Source organism: Kogia breviceps, chromosome 14 (genome assembly GCF_026419965.1).
Source record: "Kogia breviceps isolate mKogBre1 chromosome 14, mKogBre1 haplotype 1, whole genome shotgun sequence".
Taxonomy (NCBI): Eukaryota; Metazoa; Chordata; class Mammalia; order Artiodactyla; family Physeteridae; genus Kogia; species Kogia breviceps.
The window spans coordinates 53,861,341-53,882,223 of record NC_081323.1 but is presented as its reverse complement, the minus strand read 5'-3'; the positions used below and the strand labels follow the sequence as shown (position 1 = coordinate 53,882,223).

Here is a 20,883-nt window from a genome sequence, read left to right as displayed (position 1 = left end):
TTGTGCAATCATTACCACTATTTCCAAAAGTTTTTCATCACCTCAAACAGAAACTTTGTAACCATTAAGCAATAATTCCCCATTCCCCCCACCTCCAGCCCCTGGTAACCACTGTTTTACTTTCTGTCTCTATAAATTTGCCCATCTAGGTACCTCATATAAGTGGAATCACGTATTTGTCCTTCTGTGTCTGGCTTATTTCACTTAGCACGTTTCCAAGGTTCATCCATGTTGTAGCATGTGTCAAAACTGCATTCCTTTTTATGGCTGGATAATATTCCATTGTATGGATGGACCACATTGTTTTCATCCATTCATCTGTTGATGGACATTTGGGTTGTTTCCACTTTTTGGCTAGCCACTTTCACTTTTCAATATTTTACTTTTTTTTTTGCGGTACGCGGGCCTCTCACTCTTGTGGCCTCTCCCGTTGCAGAGCACAGGCTCTGCGGCCATGGCCCACGGGCCCAGCCGCTCCACGGCATGTGGGACCTTCCCGGACCGGGGCACGAACCCGTATCCCCTGCATCGGCAGGCGGACTCTCAACCACTGCGCCACCAGGGAAGCCACTTTTCAATATTTTAGACCAGGTTATGGGATAGGGAGGGATTAAAACAGGGATCTGCTCCTTCTCTCTCTGAGTCCTTACCCCTCTTTGTGGCTTGCTTTTCTCATGGACATTCTCAACCTCCTTCCTGCTCAAAAGGGCCCCCCAAAATGGGCAGACCTAAAGAAGCACAGTTGATGGGTTACAGTGAGAGCCTGTCACTTACTTAAACAGTGCCTGACTCACAAGACTTTTACCTGTGGAGAACCTGTGAGTACTGACTCTGATACCCAGATTTAAGAGCTTGATAGCAATGGTAATCTCCTCCTTCCTCTTCCTCAGGCTGCCCTGAAGCCCAGGCAGGGTGTGAGCTCAGGGGAGAAATAGCAGAATGGAAACTTTGCCATGTCCAAGGATTTAATGGTCTCTTAAGGAAGCAGCAGTTCTGATGTGTGTGTGTGTGTGTGTGTGTGTGTGTGTTTAATAGTGAAAACCTTTTATATTCAGAATTAACCAGCTGGACTCAGTTTAGATGATCCCAATTTTGTTGGCAACATCCAAAGCATCATAGTCGGGGCCAGTTGAACACAGGGCTTCTCTCCATCAGGCCTGATCAGGGTGTTGACCTTGGCCACACCAGTGTCATAGAGCTTCTTCACAGCCTGTTTAATCTGGTGCTTATTGGCCTTGACATCCACAATGAGCACAAGTGTGTTGTTGTCCTCTGTCTTCTTTGTGGCTGACTTGGTGGTGAGGGGAAACTTGATGATGGCATAGTGGTCAAGCTTTTTTCTCCTAGGGGTGCTCTTCTTAGGTTATTTGGGCTGCCTCCTGAGCTGCCGTATTTTGGGCCGTCAGAAGGTGGGTGATGTCCAGATCTTCTTTTTTCTGTGACTGTGGACGACTTTCAACACTGCTTTCTTGGCCTTCAAAGCCTTTCCCTTGGCTTTGGCTTTGGGAGGGGCAGGGGCTTCCTTCTTTGCCTTTGGTGCCATCATCGTGAAAAAGCTAATGTGTTCTTGAAAATTAAACAGTAATCTTCATGGAATAGAAATAAAATGTAGAACTTCTAAATGACTAGAGAAAAATAAAAGAACCAAAGAAAACTTGATCAGTCCAGCAAGAGTAATTAAATGAGGGAATAAAAGAAGAAGCAACCAAAAAGAGATATAGTAAATGGAAAAGATAGGTAAACTAACAGGAACAAGATGAAACACTAGCAAATCACAATAAATGTAAATGGGTTAAATTCCACTACAAAGGGTCAAAAAGGCTCAGATGAGGTTTTGTAATGATAAAATCCATTTGGTATTTATAAAAGACTTTTCAAATGACACAAAAAGGAATATTAAAACATAAGAAAGAGAGGGCAGCGCTATTAGTGTCAAACAAGTAAGTTCAAGACAAAAAAAGCATTAAAAAAATAGGGCAAAGTGAGGTATTTTATGTTGATCAAAAGCACAGTTTCCCAGTAAGATTTCAGAGCCTCTTGACTTTGGAGGTCTGCCCTTGGGGAGGTTGAGGGCTCTTGACCTCAGCAGTCTTCCCTGAGGGGAGGTCAAGGAGGGCAGTAGTTCTTATGAACATAAAGAGTAACTTGGGCTTCACTGTGAGAGGCAGCATCTTTCTTTCTTCCCTCCTTCCTTCCTTCCTTCCTTCCTTCCTTCCTTCCTTCCTTCCTTCCTTCCTTCCTTCCTTCCTTCCTTCCTTCCTTTCCGTCTTTCTTTCTTTCCCAAACATTCATGTTTTATCCCTTTTTCTTGTGAGGATCTTTTATAATCCCAGCATGTAAGCAAAACGTAAATATACTCTGGACCTTTACTGGTCCCTGGACGTATCAGGGGAGTAGAATGGGAAAGGGTGGAGGCAGCACCATTCTTTGACATCCCTCAGCATCTACCCATCATCAGTCTCTTCACCTTTGCAGTTTTTGCTACTGTCTTGCTGTAGCTACTTCTCTAAACCAGTATTTGTATTTGAGCATCAGCGTTTGCTCTCTGGAAATGTGCATGGAGCAATATGAGAGGCAGACCCTGTGGAACTTGTGAGAATGTGCGGTCTGCTGCCTTAGCTGCCTGAATTTTAGTCCCTCTCCTCCTCTCCCCACTGGGCTCACCCACTGAGGTATGCTGGGGCCACTTTCTCAGTTCCCAGCCTCCTTCCCATCTTCCCAACTCCAGGCCTTCCTGGTCCACTGCTGGCTTCCTTCTCATGTTCCATTTCTTGCCTCCCTCCACTCAGACACCCCCCACAGGCCTCTGGGATCAGCCCACCTTATGTAGCTGAGTGAAGGGGACCCAGCTTGCCTCCATGAGAGCCCAAGAAAGGCCTGAAATGCCACTGGCCCCATTATCAAGATCTTAGAAGCTGTAGCAAAAACCTTTTCCCATCTCAGTAAATCCCTGGCACTGTAGAAGGTTTGTACTGTGGCACGAAAAACAAAAAGCCACTGAAATGCTGACCTTGACCAAGGCTGCTGTTTGGATTTCTCCAGGCAAAGAATGATCCTTGGCACATTTCTGCTGTGAGAAGATGTGCAGGTGGGGTAGCTGATCTCAGGTCCTGCCCTGTGCCCCTCAGGGCCTCCCGCATCACCCCAGCGCAGCTAACCCTCAAAAACAGCTTCTCAGGTGTTCATCTTTTTTGTTTATTTGTATTCATTTTTATTTTTATCAATAAAAAATACATATCTTGAAAATCATATAGAAAAACAGCAGATCCTGTCCCAGCCTCCCCACTTCAATTTCTACCCTTCAGAGACAGCCTCCTTTCTTTCTTATCTTTTAGCTGTCTCTTCTGGTATTTATCTCCTATTTCTAAATAACATGTGCTCATGCTGCTAGTGCTTGATTTTTCAGTTTGGGCTATTTTGGTTATTGTTGTTTAATTTCCTGCTGGAGGAGGTAAGTATGTACACTATTACACCCACTCATAAACACATGTATTATTTCTCCTTCTTCCATCCTTCAGTATTATTTATACCTCCCTATTTAGGTAAATTATTATATTTCTTTTATAATGGCTGTATAGGTTATTCATAGCTGAGCCAATTATCACACTGTGATTACATTTTCTTTCTTTTGATTCTCCAGAGTTAGCCATTGCCTCTTTTTTTTCCAGCCTTAGCCCTCTATCTTTTGAGCTTGCTTATGGTGTGTGTGTGTGATTTTTATTTTTATGTACTCAAATTTATCAGTTTTTTTCTTTAATAGCTTCTGCATTTGAGTCTTAAAAAAAACCTAACTCCACTCTGCCTCCGTGTTCTCTTTTAGTATTTTCATGTTTTTAGAACAGTTTTAGATTTAGAGAAAAATTGAGAAGCTAGTGCAGAATTCCCACATTATCCCCCCACACACAGAGTTTCCCCTATTATTAATATCTTACATTAGTATGATACATTTGTTACAAGTAATGAACCAATACTGATACATTATTAACTAAAGTTTATATGTTATTTAGATTTCCTTAGTTTTTACCTAATGTCCTTTTTCTGTTCCACAGTCCTATCTGGGATACACTATTACATATACTTGTCACATCTCCTTAGGCTCCTCTTGGCTGTGATAGTTTCTCAGCCTTTTCTTGGTTTCAACGACCTTGACAGTTTTAAAGCATACTGGTCAAGTATTTTGTAGAATTTTGGAATTTGTCTGATGTTTTTCTCAATATAAAACTGGGGTTGGGCTTCCCTGGTGGCGCAGTGGTTGAGAATCCGCCTGCCGATGCAGGAGACATGGGTTCGTGCCCTGGTCCGGGAGGGTCCCACGTGCTGCGGAGCGACTAAGCCCGTGAGCCATGGCCGCTAGGCCTGTGCGTCCGGAGCCTGTGCTCCACAACGGGAGAGGCCACAACAGTGAGAGGCCCTCATACCGCAAAAAAAAAAAAAAAAAAAAAAAAAAAAAAACTGGGGTTATGGGTTATTAGGAGGAAGACCACAGACACAGAGTGCCATTTAAAAAAATTTTTATTGAAGTATAGTTGGTTTACAATGTTGTGTTTAATTTCAGCAAAGAGAGTCAGTTATACACACACACACACACACACACACACACACACACACACACACACATATTCTTTTCATATTCTTTTCCATTATGTTTTGTCACAGGATATTGAATATAGTGCCCTGTGCTATACAGTAGGACCTTGTTGTTTATCCATCCTATATATAATAGTTTGCCTCTGCCAATCCCAAACTCAGAGTGCCATTTTTACCACATCATATCAAGTGTACCTACTGTCACCATGACTCATGACCGTTGATGTTGCCTTGGCCACACTGGCTGACATAATGTTTGTCAGGTGTCATCACTGTAAAGTTATTCTTTTACACCCCTCCGTACTGTATGCTTTGGAAGGAAGTTGCCATGTGCAGCCCACACCTAAGGAGTGGGGTTTATCATTTCCCTCCTTGAGGGTAAGGTGTCTACATACATTATTTGGAATTCTTTTGCTTGGGAGGTTTGTTTCTCCTTCCTCATTTATAAATCTATTCAATCATTTACTTGTATGGCTGTTTATTCTATACTTGGGGTTATAACTCAGTACTGCTGTCTCTATTTTGATACTCAAACTGTTCCAGCTTTGGCCACTGGGAGCTCTTTCAGTTGACTCCTGTGCTCTTTTGACATACCCCCACTGAAGTTTTTTGTTGGTTTGTTTTTTGAAGGATTTTATTTTGTTTTAATGTTTCTTTACTTTCTGGTACTACAAGATGCTCCAGGCTCATCTTGTATATATTCTACCCCAATCCTAGAATCAGCCATATCTTCCTTATATTATAGAATCATATTAAAAACCAAGATCTGGGCAATAAGTGTACTTATTGCTACTGGGGTGTCCTTTCTTTTAGACCCTCTCAGCTAACAGAGCAAAAAAATATACATGTTGTCATTTTTCATATTTGATCTTTGATCCATTTGAAGCTCATCCTTGTATATTCTGAGATACAGGTCCTGCTTTACCCTTTTGTGTCAACATCATTTATTAAGGAATCTATTTTCTTCCCACTGATTTGAGATGCCACCTTTATAATTTACTAAATTTCCATCTGAAACAGAATGTACTTCTATTCAGTCCTCCAGTTTCTTTGTCTGTTCATGTACTAGCCACACACTGTTTTAAGTATTATTGAGGCTAATATGTCTTAATATCTAATACATCTAATTAATATATCTTACTATGTAGCAGGAATGGTTCCCCTTCTTGTTGTCCTTATTTTTTAAAGTTTCCTTGGCTTGAAAAAAGAAGTATTTGAAAAAAAAAATGTTTAATGCCTTAAAAAATTTCATACTCCGTTCTTGGTGAGGGAAAGATATTGAGGCACCGTTGATCCATCCACATAAACGTGAAGCTGAAACACTTTGACTGCAGGCCTTTCTGTTCACCCAGCAGACCGGATGGGCTGTGAGCCAGGAGCATCACAGTTCCGTGCTGGAATCTGGGGGCTATAAATATTGACAGCCCAGCGTTCCCATCCTCCTAAGGATGGTGACAGGCAAAATAGGGCATAGCTAAAACTTGAGAGGGAACGTTTTCTGGGAAACCTCTTTTTTGAGAGGACAAAAAGGGAAGTGAAAAACCCATTGTCAAACATCTTTGTTACAGGGCATTGTTTTAGTGATCAATATATTTCGCTGACAATCCTTGGGTGCTCTGAAGAAACTTGCTGCAGTTTCCAAATACTTGAAGAAAATGAGCATTACGGCTGTTTCGCCAGGGCAGCCTGGGTTCAGAGACGTCCGTGTCTCTCTTCTTTCCTCCTGCTTCCCTGAAGCTGTGTGGGAAAGAAGCAGCAAACGACCAACATCCGGGCTTCCCTGGTGGCGCGTGGGTTGAGAATCCGCCTGCCGATGTAGGGGACACGGGTTCGTGCCCCGGTCTGGGAGGATCCCACATGCCGCGGAGCGGCTGGGCCCGTGAGCCATGGCCACTGAGCCCGCGCGTCCGGAGCCTGTGCTCCGCAACGGGAGAGGCCACAACGGTGAGAGGCCCGCGTACCGCAAAAACAAACAAACAAACAAACAAACAAACAAAATGACCAACATCCCGTCTCCAAAGCCAGTTGCCTGATGCAGTTAGTCGATACCCCAAACCTGAACAGATCGTTGTCCCTGTCCGCTTCAAAAGTCTCAGTCCCCTTCCAGGCTCCCAGATCCACCCCCATGCTTGCAAGGATGCTGACGCAGCCTTTCAACTTCATTATGGGGGGGGGGGGCGGGAAATGCATGCAGTGCCCATAACTTACTGGTGCAGGCAGGAGAGCTGCCTGGTGCCGGGAGCAGAATCCTGCATGTGGGGCTGGCCTGGAGATGCTTTATCTGTGTCGAGGGAAAAGGCAGGAGCAAGGTCAGGAGCCGCTAAGTGGGCCTCCGTCCACGAGAGCAGCTCTGTCTTCTCAGACCTCTGACTGGGAACCACCCCTCAGGGCACCCAGGTAGCTGACTCCCTGCTCTGTCTCGAAGGACCCAACAAGAAAGGAGGTGTCTCTCCCCAGCTGGGCCAGGAAGGAGCAGCTCAAAACGTCCAGATGGTCACTGAACCAATGGCCGACCTTGTGACCCACCCCCCTCCAACGCTGGGTCCAGCCTGACTGAGACCCAGAGGGGCCTTGCTGTCTCATGGCCACACCCTATTGTTCTTGTTATTGCTGTTGTTGTTTTTAACAATGGAACTCCTGACCCCAGTTCTTGGATATCCCCCAGTTCAAGGGGGATATCTTGGGCAGGGCGCTTTCTCCAGCCCTCCCTGTTTTTTGTCACAATTTTTTGAGGGCAAAACCCCCGGTGGCTTTGTGGAGGCTTCTGCTTAAGGCACCGTAATGCAGGCTGCTTGGCTGTGGGGGCGCCGAGCATTTATGGGTTGTGGCTTTTCCACAGCTTCTCGACCTCCCGACCTTGGCATCCTGATGGCTCCTTCTTCTCAGGTGGGGCCCAGACAGGCTCCAGCCCCCAGCAAAGAGCTGCTGCAGGAGACCTGGCCCCACTTGGTGGCTGGGTGGGCCAGGGCTTTGTAACCAGACCTGGAAAATGCAGGAGGGGGTTCAGACGCTTCAGCAGCTGATGTCTGGAGATCAATTAGAGATAATGGCTCTGGGTGGACTCGAAGAAGCATGGCCAAGATTCTTCCTGGTTGTGATTGTGTTTGCTTCATTAACGGGCCTTTTTCTTTTTCTTTTCTTTTTTTTTTTTTAACATCTTTATTGGAGTATAATTATCTTTTTCTTTTTTTTTTTTTTTTTTTGAGGGTGGCACAGCAGTGTCACACTGTTTGTGCTGGCTGCCTTGTTTTACTCATAGGGTGACCAGGCATCGACCCACGGCAGGCTGAGGGCTCCCCAACCTCCACTCGGACAGAGGAGGCAAAGGCCCACGCTTCTCCTCGAAGCCCTCCAGACCCTTGCCCTCCCTGCGACCCTCTGTGTGTATAGTTTTTAAAAAATCTCCTCCTTCATTCATTCAATGATCATTTAAGTTCCTTCAACGTCCCAGACACTGTTCTGAGACAGACAAGGAGCCCACTCTCGGGGAGTTCACGGGCCATAGAGATGATAAACAAGACAAGAAAGAAAAAAAGATATGCAAAAGTGAGATGTTTAGGGCAGAGAATTAAAATAGAGACCATTGATAGACTGGGCCTCTGGGTGAGAAGGCCTCTCTGAAAAGATGGCATCCAAGCCGAGACCCAATTGATAGGAGGTGGCCCGCCCTATAGAGGAAAGGCTTTCCAGGTGGAGCAGACAGTGAGTGCAAAGGCCCTAGGTTGGGAACAGCAAGGGGACTAGGACAGGGGAGTGAGGGGCAGACGTGCTTGGGAGAAGCCCGAGCAGCCTGCAGAGGACAGTTCTCTCTGGCCCACCTGTCGTGTGCATGTGGAACCTCAAGGCGCACCTTCCTTTTCCAGAGGAGGGCAGGGGCTTAACTGGAGGTGACAGCAAGTGGAGATGAGCGGCCAAGAGAGCCCATCGACTCTGACCCTAGGTGTGGCCCTACCCCGCACCAGCTGCCTAACTTTCACTTCTCCATGCTGCAGCTTCCCTGTTACTGGAACAGCAGGTTTGGGCCAGACTTCAGTGGTTTTCAAAATTTGCTTTTGGACAGAGGAACCCCTTTCTTCAAGGAAACTCTTCTGGGGAGGAAGTTAGTATGTCAAGGGTCAGCAGGAGGCAGGCATGTTGCTGGGAAAGGGGCCCAGAGCTCTACCCACCTGCCCTTCCTGCCCCCAGCCAGCCCACCTCCAGCCTTCAGCAGTAAATCACAGGGCCTGGATAGCCCTGAGCTTTGGGCTGGGGTGCTGCAGACAGGCGGGAGAGGGGCTCAGCCCAGCACGACTACAAGCAGCCTGGCCCCAGGCTGGCCTCTCCTCTCTCTCCTGCAGCTTCCTCCTCAGTAGATGTGAGTGACAGAGTCTAGGCCTTGCCAGCCCCATGGTTGCTGGGAGGCTTGGATGTTTGGAACAGCTCCAAGTGCCTCAAGAAAAACTAGGATAGAAACAGAAGATCCTCTTTACCTGGAACACTGCTGTGGCTCGGGAAGTGCCCGGGCACACCTGTGCAGAGCCTGGCACCTTTCCCTCTGCAGAGTCCACCCCACCCTGCACCGCAGTAGCCACAGCAGGTGCTCTGACACAGCCCCCCTCCTCAGTCTCTTTAAGGAGTTGACACTCTAGGGAAAAGGCCACATGGGTCTGGGGTCCTTACTGTCCAGTCCATCCATAAACAGGAGCCCTGTGAATCAGACAGGGATGTTTTTGACTACAGGTCCAAAAACCCAGCTGGCTCTATAACAAAACATGAAGGTTTTTTACACCTGAAATAGGAAGAGTGGTGGCACAAATGTTGGTGTTGATGTCAGCCATGTTGGGTTGGTGTCTCTGTGATGTTATTGACCTTTTCCTCACACTTGCAAGTTGGCTGCTATTGCTCCAGCCATCTTGTCCACATTCAGGGTGAGAGGAAGATGGGAAGGAGTGGCGTAAGCTTAGTCCAGCAAAGCAAAAGCTTTCCCAGAGAGTTGCCAATAGACTTTTGTTAACATCTCATTGGCCAGGGTCACCTGGCCACTTCCAGCTGCGGGGGTGCAGGTGGGGGGCAGGGGCTGGGAAAGAAAAAATTTCACTTCCCACCTTCTGTAGTTCAGACAAGGGAGAGAGAAATGTTGAGTCTAGCTATCAGGTAAGTTAGTCCACAGTATCTGCCATGGCCTGGGCACCATCAGCTGAGCTTGACAATGCCTTTGGGTGTTAAGTTGCCAGAGGCTTGGGCAGGGGGAAGCATAGTAAGGGAGGGACTTCCCTGGCGGTCCAGTGGTTAAAAGTTCACCTTCCAATGCAGGGGCTGCAGGTCTGAGCCCTGGTCGGGGAGCTAAGATCTCATATGCCTCACAACCAAAAAACCAAAATGTAAAACAGAAGCAATATTGTAACAAGTTCAATAAAGACTTAAAAAAATGGTCCATATCAAAAGAAAAAAAAGAATGGTAAAGGAAGGAAACAGAGCGGAAGCAGGGAGGAAGGGAAGAGAGGAGGGGGTGGCAGGGAGGGGAGCAGGAGCCATCTCTTGAGGCCTTCTGTATTGTCCCTTACAGACAACATGGGGCAACTGGGACTCGGTGTCAGAGAGCTCAGGTAACTCACCCAAAGTGAGTGAGAGGTAGAGTCTGTTCCCTCCCACATTAATGCTGCTATTTCCCAAGGGATGGGTGGGGAGGTGGGGGGGAGAAGGGAAAGGAGAAAGAAAGTGATGGTGAGGGTAGGGCCAGGCCAAGGCCCCCTGCACCAGCAGCTTCATGGGCATAGGCCTGGGTCTGCTTATCTCACAACCACAGTCCGTCACCTGGGTCAGGCCTTGGCACACAGTAGGGGCTCAATAAATGTTTGTTGACTTAAATGCAGGCATCCCTACATTTAAGCGCACGGCAGCCTTCAGAAACAAGCTCCTGTAATTGTGCCCCCATTTCAGAGATGAAAAAACTGAGGCTTGGAGAAGTTAAGTCTCCTGCCTGAGATCACACCGAGGAAGGGCCTGAATGCAAGCAAAACATGTCCCCTGCTCTACCCCCACCCTAGATGCTGACTGCCAAACACAGGACGCCCGCCACCAGCAAGGCCTCTGTGCAGCATCTCTGGCCCCAAAGCCTTGGCTGCTACCCATCCCCCCACACAACCCCCACCTGCAGCCTCCGTCACGGAGGGACCACCTGCCCCAATTTCCCAGCGTCTCGCTCAGCTCGCAGAGGGGCCCCGCCTCTCCTCCAATCACCTGCTGAGGAGCAGCCAGAGTTGCCTCCCAGGAGACTCCCAGGCTCAGCCACCCTCAGGGGCTGCACGGAGAAGCTGGGGGTCCACGCAGGGGCTGACCACCTCGGAGCAGCCTCAACCCCGGGGGAAACCTCTGCCCACCCAGCCCCAGACTCGCTCTAGAGGGTTCCTCTCTCTGCTCTGCTGGAGGTCGGTGAAGCACAGTGCTCCGCGGTAGGGCTCAGTGGTCCCACCTGGGCAGGGCCCACCATGCACCCTGGAGACCAGCGCTCCCTGCTTCAAACCCCAGCACGGCCACTAGCTTTTAACTCTGTGACTATGGGCATGTCCCCTGGTCTCAGAGCTATTGGGGGACTCGATGTGTCATTTAATCTCCCTCCCACAGCCACTATCTTCGTGTGCAAAATGGCAGTTAATAATCACCCTTGTTATTTGGCTGGTCAAATAAGGTAACATATCCTACCACCCAGCACGGGTGCCTGGTATTGTATGGGTCGCCATAATGGATTACACCAAGCTCTAAGCTGCTCAGCTATGGTAACTGGCCTCAGCTTTTTTCCCCTTTTTCATACTTTTATGGAAGTATAACATGCATACAGAAAAGAACACATATCATTAAGTGGACAGCTCAGTAAATTTTTACAGACTGAATCCACCTCTTGTGACCAGTTCTCACATCAAAAAACAGAACTTTGTCAGCACCACAAAGACCCTTTGAGCCCTGCTCTGGTCACTAACCTTTGGCAAGGGTGACCACTCTCCTGACCTCTGATACCACAGATTGCTTCTGCCTGTTCTACCATGGCATGTGTGGGCTCTTTTGCCCACAAGCATGAGTTCATGAGAGTCCTTGTGTTGGGGCCTGCACCACTAGTTTGTTCCTTTCCATTGCTGAGCAGTATTCCACAGTGTAGATGTACCACCATCATCCATTCTCCGCTGATGGACACTTGGTAGTTTCCAGGCTGGGGCTGCTGAGAATAGTGCTGCTAAGACCATCCTGGTGTGTTCTTTGGGGACCATCCATACTCGTTTTTGTTGTGTGCGCACCCAGGAGCAGTAGTGCCAGGTTGCAGCTGGCCTTGGCTTTTTGGCCGAGCCTCTCCAAAGGTGCTAGGAAAGAAGGGAGAGAGGAGGTAGGTGCCCTCTCTGGGGAGCTGCAAAGTGTGGTCTGCATTAAGGGGAGTGCGCTTAATTCAGAGCTCTGTTGCAGACATCAGGGCTGTGCCGGGCAGTGGGCAGGATGGGGTCCTGAGTGATGCAGTGGTAGGTCCCTACTGTGCACAGGATGCTTCCAGGGACTCTGCCACCTAAGAGCCTGTCCCAGCCCCTGAGAGCTCATGGTCCAGTTGGGGAGATGAGGTATAGCCGAGGAAATGGGAAGTACCACAGGTGCATTAAGTGATATAAGACTGATGGAGACCTGCCACCAGAGCCAGCTGGGTGGTCTGTGAAATTGACGCTCTGAGTTCAGAGGGGCCTAGATCTGCCAGGGGTGGAGGATGTCTTTGTTAACGGCCCAGAGTATCTTTCGACCTAGTGAACGCCCATGCATTCTTCAATGCCCAACTTAAATGTCACCTCCTCAGTGGAGCCCTCCAGGATCCACTATGTCCTCACATAACTAGGCAGTTCCTTCCTAGCAGGTCCCACAACTGTCAAGTACAAACCGAATATATATCCTATGACTAAAAACTTTGTGGTCATTTGATTAATCTCTCTCTCTCCTGCTGGCCTGCAGGCTACAATTGGGAAGACCTGTATCTGTGTTGTTCATTGTTGTGTCACCCATACTAATCATGGTCCCTGGCATGCGGTAGGGGGGTCTGTACATATTTGTGGAAAAAAACGTGTGTCTGGAAGCATGCATGATCAAAGGCTTGAAGGGGGTCACACATGGGCAATTGAGGGACAGAAGATGTGAGTCTGAAGCAGAGTTCACAGTTTGGAACAGAAGGCTGTAAGGCCAGAAGGGCTGTGGAAGCCCTTAAACACCAGGCCAGAGAGCTCTAACTTGATTCTGCCAGTGACCGGGAGCCATTGAAGGTTTTGGAGTAGGAGAGATTAATTGATGACATTTTAAAGCAACACATTTCTGAAAAGGCAATTGATGAAATTGTAATTTTTACCTTTTGTCATGGTTGTTAGGAAAGTGTATTTCAACAAGTCAGACTCTTAGTGATACACATCATGGGAAATTTATCTGAATAGAGAAGGAGTGAGGAAACGGGACAGTTTCTCCTAGATTTCAACAAAGGTGTCAAACCAACTATGAGGTTGCAGCCAGCTGGGCAAAAATCAGCGAATGTGAAGAATAAATGGATAAGCTGAGTTACTACCCAAGCTGCAGATCAGGTATTTTGAATCCAGGCATGTGTGAAGCCCTGGAGCTTCTATCCACGCTCCTCTTCCTACTGAGATGCCCTCTCCACTTGCCACCTGTCACATTCCTCCCGCCTTCTTTGGTTCAGAGTAGATGTCACCTCTTCCTGGAACCACCCCCCAACAGCCCCTCAGTCAGAAATGCGCCCCCCCCCCTCGCCGTTTGCCATAATTGTGCTGTACCTAGAGCCTTCCCTGCTGTGGTAAGGGTTTGTCTTTATTATGCTGGGGGCAGGGACAGTTCATGGCAGGTAGAGGTGAGTGCTGGCCCTACCAGATATTAAAATATATTCCAGAGCTATGGTATTGGGACAGGAATTGACAGATCAATGGAATAGGCAATTCCAAAAATAAGGGGAAATTAGTATACTATAAAGATGGCACTTCCAATCAGTGAATAAAGATGAGTTATTTAAAAGATGGTATTGGGGGCTTCCCTGGTGGCTCAGTGGTTAAAAGAATTCGCCTGCCAATGCAGGGGACACGGGTTTGAGCCTTGGTCCGGGAAGATCCCACGTGCCGCGGAGCAGCTAAGCCCGTGCGCCACAACTACTGAGCCTGTGCCCTAGAGCCCACAAGCCACAACTGCTGAGCCTGTGTGCCACAACTACCGAAGCCTGCACACCTAGAGCCCGTGCTCCACAACAAGAGAAGCCACCGCAATGAGAAGCCCGCACACCATAATGAAGAGCAGCCCCCGTGAGTAGCAACGAAGACCCAACGCAGCCAAAAAAAAAAAAAAGATGGTATTGGGACAGCTAGGATAGCCATTAAAAAACAAAATAAGGGGCTTCCCTGGTGGCGCAGTGGCTGAGAGTCCACCTGCTGATGCAGGGGACACGGGTCCGTGCCCCGGTTCCGGGAAGATCCCAATGCTGCGAAGTGGCTGGGCCCGTGAGCCATGGCTGCTGAGTCTGCACGTATGGAGCCTGTGCTCCCAACGGGAGAGGCCACAACAGTGAGAGGCCCGCGTACCGCAAAACAAAACCAACAACAACAAAAAAAGTTAAGATCTTCACCTCACTTCTTATATGTAGAGGAATTATAGATTAAAGATTTAACTCTAATGAAGCTATAAATGCTCTAGAAGAAAATATGGGTGAATTACATTTATAATTTTAGAGTGGAAAAAGAAAAACCTTTGTTTTGATGTGAAATCCTAAAGCCCTAAGGGAAAAAAAAACCGTAATGAGACAATATAAAAAAAAGAAGTAAATTTTTCATATGGCAAAAAATCCCATCATAAATAGAAAGACAACAAAAGGAAAACATGTTTGCAAAATATATGACAAAAGATTAATTCCCTTCATTTCTAAACAGTTCTTACACACACAGAAAAACAAACCACCAACTCAAGTAAAGGGCAAAGAATATGAACAGATTGTTTAAAAAAAAGAAATTACAAGTGACCAATAAACACATGATACACATAAATATAGGCTCACATTCCCAAATGAAGAGGGCAGAGAGAGACACCATTTTTCACTTCTCAGATTGACAAAGATAAAAGGTTGCTAATACTAAGCGCTGACAAGTGTGTAGTGAAGTGAGAACTGCCAGATGCTGCTGGCTGCTGAGGAAACTGGTACAGCGTTTGTGGAGAGGGTTCTGACCAGCACTGTGAAAATGTAGACTCCTGATGATGACGATAAAAACTACCATTTACCGAGTACTCCCTCTGGGGAAAAGAGCAAGCTGTATTTTATGACCTACCCTCAGAAGTCATAGACCCTCATTTCCACAACCCTATCCATTGTGCCAGGGGACCAAGGGTGTGATACCAGGAGCGGGGAGGATCATTGGGAGAGCTGGGAGGCCGGATACCACAGTTTCTAATGTCAAAGGGGAAATTTTGGTGTCAAATACATTAAACATACTCTTAGTATCTGCTTTGTAGATGAGGAAACTGGTGCCCAAGGACACTTGTTTGGTGTCAGAGCCAGAATTGGAACCAGTTCCATTTGACTAGACTCTTTCTATTCCACCTCCTCAATGGTCTCCCGGATGCCACTCCTGCTTCCTTATAATCTCATCTCCTCTGATCTAAAAACATAATTTAGATGGCATGATTTCCTTGCTTTTAGAATAAAATCCACACACCTCACGGTGGTGTCCAAGGCTCTGAGTGCTTGGCCCTGCATGCCCTCTCACCCTTACCTCCTCCCACCCTCCCCCACGCTCTAAATACACTGGTAGCTTTCAGGTCCTCAAACGTGTCAAGTCCCTTCTCACCTCAGGGCCTTTGCACCAGCTGTTTCCTCTGCCTGCAAGACTCTGCCCCCAAGTCTTCACCCAGCTGTCAGCTTCCAGCATCCTGGGGTCAGAGCACATGTGGACTTACTCCTGAGAGGGGCCTTCCCTGACCACTCAGCCCAGAGGAGCCCACTTTATCTCCACCCTCAACGCCTGTCTCCCCTCCACCCCTCACCGCCCCCATCTTCTGCGTCTCCTTCACCCCATCACCACCTCACTCCTTGTCTCTGGGATCCAACCAAGATTCAAACTTTGCATTTCATTGTTTTTTTCTCATTAGTCTCATGATTAAGAACAGTCAAACTAATGACAGTGAATCTTTTGAAGTGTCCAGGATACTTGTGTTATGGAGTCTCTCTTTCAGTATTTCTTGTCTGGTTGTTTCTTCATGATCAGATTCAGGTTAAGCATTTTGGAGGGGAGGACTTGACATGGGGAGAACATAACATAGGTAATGCTATGTTCTCTCATTGCATCCCTTCAGAAAGTAAGCACATCATGTCAGGTGGTTCCACTTCGGGGTCTGCTGAATTTGATCCCTTGATTGGGGGGTGTCTACCAGTCTCTCCATTGTGCAGGTACATGTGCCTTTTATCATTAATAAGTAATTTGTAGGGATAATTTTTTTTTTTTTTTAATGCTTTGAGATGCTTGAATAGCATCCGTTCTGGTCACACTAAGATCCTGTTATTCCTAATCACAACCTCTGGTTCCCATGGCCAGGTCCCTGCTCACGGAGTGTGCTCATTTCATATGGGAATCTGCCTGGAGGGGTTTGCTGCTTAAGAAGCGCCACAGAGCAAATGCCCTGCCAATTTTGCCATTTACAAAGGCACCCACTGTTTGCAGAGCCTGGAGGGGACATGAAGGCAGTACCGCCCCCTTAAGCAGACTAGAGCAGCCCTTCTCTGTCATGGTCTCCCACCAGACTGGGGCTGGAAGAAGAGACACATCACTGGGTGAATCAGTGGTCAAGAAACTAGGTTATGCCATTCCTCGTTGGGACCCATGCTGGCCACTTTAAGGAGATGCGCAAAGACACAGAGAGCAACCTACACAAGGTTACTCAAGGAGTGGCAGCTCCTGCAGGAATTAAGGAGCTGGGAGATTTCTGCAGGCTTCAGCACACATGAAAACTCACCTAATTCGCCGTGCTACTAAATAGCCAGGCTTCTCCAGGGCTCCCAACCGCTTCCTGTGTATCGAGTGAGGCTGGGGCTGTTTTATCTCAGGGATGGTAAATGAGTTCACATTTCATGCCTAGAGAAAATCACTGCTCTGCCCTCCTGGCGTACTAGCTCTTTCTCTTATTAGTCAGAGAAGAGGTGGCTTATCTGGGTTCAATTCCACCTTTGAACGTCAGCTGGATCTGACTTTATATTTCAAGCCCAGATGTCCACCACCGCTGTGAAATAGTGACTCAGGCCAGGAGAAGTCAAAGGTCTCTAGAAATGTGGTGGGAAGAGATGGGAAATCCTGGGCCTGAATTATCTCATTTTCAGAGTGAGGAAGGACAGTTCCCATGTTGGAAACACCCACATTTCCCTGTATGAACTGAAGATTCAAGGCCACTAATTAATTCTAAAAATCATTATTGGTGTGTGGACGTTCAGACAATGAAGTTTCCAAACTGTCCCCCACCACAAAGGATGAGAAGTAAAGATCTCATAGAGAAAAGTGGGAAGAGTGAATTGTTTTGAAAACAGATTTGATTTTAGGGATAAAAGGTGCTAATGAGTAACATGCTTAGAGCCTCTTTTAAAAACAAAGTGTGAGTTTTATATTGACAGTAAAATCTTTAGCGTGTGCAGAAGGAAGTCGGTGTGCTGTTAATCTGATGTGTTGTCATTTTATTTTTCTAATGGGTGAATACTGAGCCCTGAACCTGCGGTGTTGTATTTCCAACTAGTACCTGTAGAGGGAGCCTTGTTTACCTCGGATTGTTCACAATGCAAAGCTTTCAGTGGAAGAAAGAAAAAGGCTTTTTACAGAAAAAAAAGTTGGAGGGTTAAAGGCAGTCTGTTTCAAAATTGCAAACAATCGCGGTGGCTGTCTCGTTTTCTCTTCTTTGCTGGTTTCACTGTGAATGAACTGTAGCGTAAAGTCAGTAGAAATCGCCCCTCCTCTTTGGATGCGACCAGAGGAACCAGGTGGTGGGATCGTTATTGGTTTGTTTTGTCTTGTTTTTTGGCCATTTCCTCACAGAATTCCACGAGGGCAGCTCTCCATCCCCGTTAAAGCACAAGATTTTTCTGAAGGCTGATCTGTTGGAGGGTGTGGATTTGGGGAGGGGAGAATCCGCCCTGACCCATCTTCTCTGTCGGGGTCTAATTCTGCTGTCGGGGTACGAGCGTATTATGTTTCAGGCTGAGTCTGAGGCTGCTCAGAGGTCCAGGGTCCCCCACCCCCGCGACGCCCTGTGCGGTCTTCTCCTGCACCCTAGGTGGATGAGGTCTGTCTGCGCGGAGCACTGCGTCTCTGATCCGCGTGGGTCTTTCCCCTACTGCGATTCTGTGTCTGTGGACAGTGCGCGCCCGGGTCTGGGATGGAGCAGCATTTCTTGATGTTATCTTATTACTTTACAACTGTATCTTGCGCGTCTTAGGGAGCCCGAACTGTGTGGTCTAAAAGAGCACAATGTCCGGCGGGAGGTGGGGAGGGGAGAGAACCGGGAGCAGGCCGGCGGCGGGCGCTGGAGATGGTTGAAATGTTTGGGTCTGACAGGTGAGCGCAGCCGGACTCTTCGGCGCCCGCCAGTGGGAAGAAGGGGAGCAGGAGAGGGTGTAAACTAAGTGGTGGGAAAGAGACAAAGGAAGAGTGAAGAGGCGAGATGGTGCGGAATAGAGGAGGGGGAGGGGAGGGGGCAGCGAATGGGCAGCAAGCCGAGGAGCCCGAGCTTGAACTTGATCGAGAAAAGGGGGGGGCCCAGAGTGGGGGGGCAGCACGGAGCCGACCACGTGCCTGTCTTTCCCAGATCTGGGTCTCGCTCTGACCGCCGCGGGGCCCAGCCCTCTGGCCCAGCAGCCCCGCCCAGCGAGGACCCGCGTCCCTGGGGAACCAGAAGACGCGCAGGGGTCGAGGGCTGTCCGAAGGCCCCAGGGTGCCGGGAGTTCCTAATGGTGCCCGAGTCACTTTCTTTGGGCCAAGTGTCTCCTCTTCTGGTCTGAACGCGGAGAGCCGACCGGGCGCCCCCCCACCCCACCCCGGACTCGAAGACTGAGTCCTCCGCGAGCAAGGGGCGGGCACAGACCCCACCGCCTTCGTTCCCGGGCTCAGACCCCGGCAAGAATCTTCCTCCAAGCGCTTCCCCCTTAAGAGAGCTCTCCCCACCAAGCGCACGGCGGCGCGTCCAGCGCGCCCTCATCCCTCCCCCCCGTACCTGGCCCAGCACCCGCTCCTTCCTCCTCCTCTCCCCACCCCCCGCCTCTCCCTCCTTTCTCCTCTCTCTGGGTGCCTCCTTTTCCTCTCTCCCCCCTCCCCCAGTGCCCACTCCTCCCTCTCGCCCGCCCCTCCACCTCCTCCTCCTGCTGCTCCTCCTACTCCCCCAGCGTGCGCCCTCCCAGTGCTCCCCTCCCCCCGGCCCCCGCCCCGTGCCGGGTCCCGCCCCCCTCCCCCGCCTCCCCGTGCCCGGTGCCCCCCTCCCCCTTCCTCCCTCCCGGCCGCGGCGCCGCCGCCGCCGCCGCCGCCGCCGCCGCCGCTCGCCTGGGCCCTCCCCCTGGCCACCCCCGCCCCCGGGCCGGGCAGTGACGCGCCGCGGCGGTGCCAGTCCCTCTCCCCGGGCGGCCGCGGCGGCAGCAGCAGCAGCAGCTGGAGCTGTAGGGCTGTCACCGCCGCCCGCCCCGCTCACTCGCCGAGCCCGACCGTCTGTCTCCGCCTCGCCTCCCGCCCAGGTACGGAGTCCGGCCCGGATCCCCGCGATCGGGCCGTTTCCGGGCCCCCGGCCGCCGCCCCCCTTCTCTCGCCGCTGCCGCCGGCCGTTGAGCTGCGGTTAGGGGGGCGGGAAGCTGGGGGGGTTCCGGGGAGGGGGACGCGGGGGAGCTTCCTGCGCCGGGGCTGAGGAGGGGGGCGCGCGGAAGCGGCTGCGCCCTAGGCGGAGTGGGCTGGGGCGGGGGGCGGGTGAGTGTGACCGAATGGGGTGGGGGCCGTGAAGCCTGCACTCTGGGGGCCGCGGGGTGCTCGAGAGGTGTGCCCGGCCCCGAGTGCCGGGGGCCGCCGGGCGCACCCCACTCCCGCGCTGTGCGCGCCGCCGGTCCTGGGGGGCGGTGATTGTGTGCGCCGCGCCGCGGTATTGTGCTGCGGCCACACGGTTTGCAGCGGGCTCGGCACCGCGTCCCGGTGAGGAAGGCGTTCGCAGGCGGCGGGGTGGGGGTCAGGCTCGGGTTGCCGCCACCGCGGCCGCAGCGGGAAGGGAAGTGGACTGTTTGGAGATGTGAGGACGGGAAGCGTAGAGTGGCAGGGAGGGGCTCCCTGCCTCGGCGCGGGGAGTTGAGACGAGGTTTGCAGAGTTGAGCCCACTTCGGCAGGCCCCCGCCCCTCCCCGGAGCGGACCTGATGCCCCTGGCAAGTGTTCGGTCGGAGCGGAAGCTGGAGGCGTCGGCGGCCCCTGTCGGAGGGGCATTCCTTACTGACGGGGGCACATGGGGCGGGGGCAGCTGGCCAGAGTGAGGGCGCGCGCCCGCGTTAAGTTGGATTTACACCTCCGTCCGCCGCTCTCCGCTTCTCCAAGGCTGGACACTTTTTCCGGCGGCGGGGTGGGGGAGTGCCATTCGCGTTCTTATTACAGACGCTCAGGTTCAGAAGTGACCCCCCCTCCCCACCCCCCAATCCCACTTGGAGCTCCGTTTGCCCGAGTCCGGTCGTCCCTAGCGGGCCGCGCTTCCTGGGGGAAGTTCTCACTAAGCCTAGCTAATTAGCATTATTCCTGGAGAAAGGTTAAGGTTAGAGCGTCCTTTTCCTTATCGGGAGGCCCACCCCCCTCCTCCCTATTCCCTTCTTCCTCCCTCCTCCCCAAGAGCACAAAAGCACAAAAAGAAAGTGTGAGGAGGCACTGATCAATGGAGAAGCCACAAACCCATTAATTCAAATGGAACCTTTTTTTCCCCTTCTAAAACATTGATTTTTCTTTCTGTCTGCTCTGAGGGGAGATTAATAACCTCCTGATTTCACCTGAAATGGTGTTTGGACTCTGTGATTTCCTCCTCTTTCTGAGAAGGATTGTGGCTTGAAATAGATCCTCCCTTGAGATAAAGCCCTACTTATCCCAGAATCAGCTGGAAACCCCAGCCTGGGCCCCTGTCCTACGAGGTAGGGGGTACGGGGAGAGGGCTGTGGGGCTCTCACAGCTCCTCAGGAGAGAGTCCTGACCAGGGGCCCTTTCTTGCCTTGCCCCCTGCTTCTGGATTTCAGGTCATTCTGGGAGAAAGACCCATTTAGGGCCCAAGCC

General features: G+C 50.1%; 1 protein-coding gene and 1 pseudogene across 3 annotated transcripts in view; one reads left to right on the top strand and one right to left on the bottom strand.

The window, feature by feature from the left end:
• Positions 1 to 20,883, top strand: part of NOL4L (nucleolar protein 4 like) — a 130,630-nt gene that overhangs the window by 73,122 nt on the left and 36,625 nt on the right. Inside the window, exon 1 of one of the 3 annotated variants that reach the window (XM_059038244.2) lies at positions 19,194 to 19,330. The exons of the other annotated variants lie outside the window; for them this stretch is intronic. The gene's annotated coding sequence lies outside the window, so the exon portion shown is untranslated. Of the gene's footprint in view, positions 1 to 19,193; positions 19,331 to 20,883 lie in introns of those variants that run through there. 3 annotated transcript variants of the gene reach the window in all.
• LOC131741387 (large ribosomal subunit protein uL23 pseudogene) lies at positions 1,077 to 1,543 on the bottom strand (annotated as a pseudogene).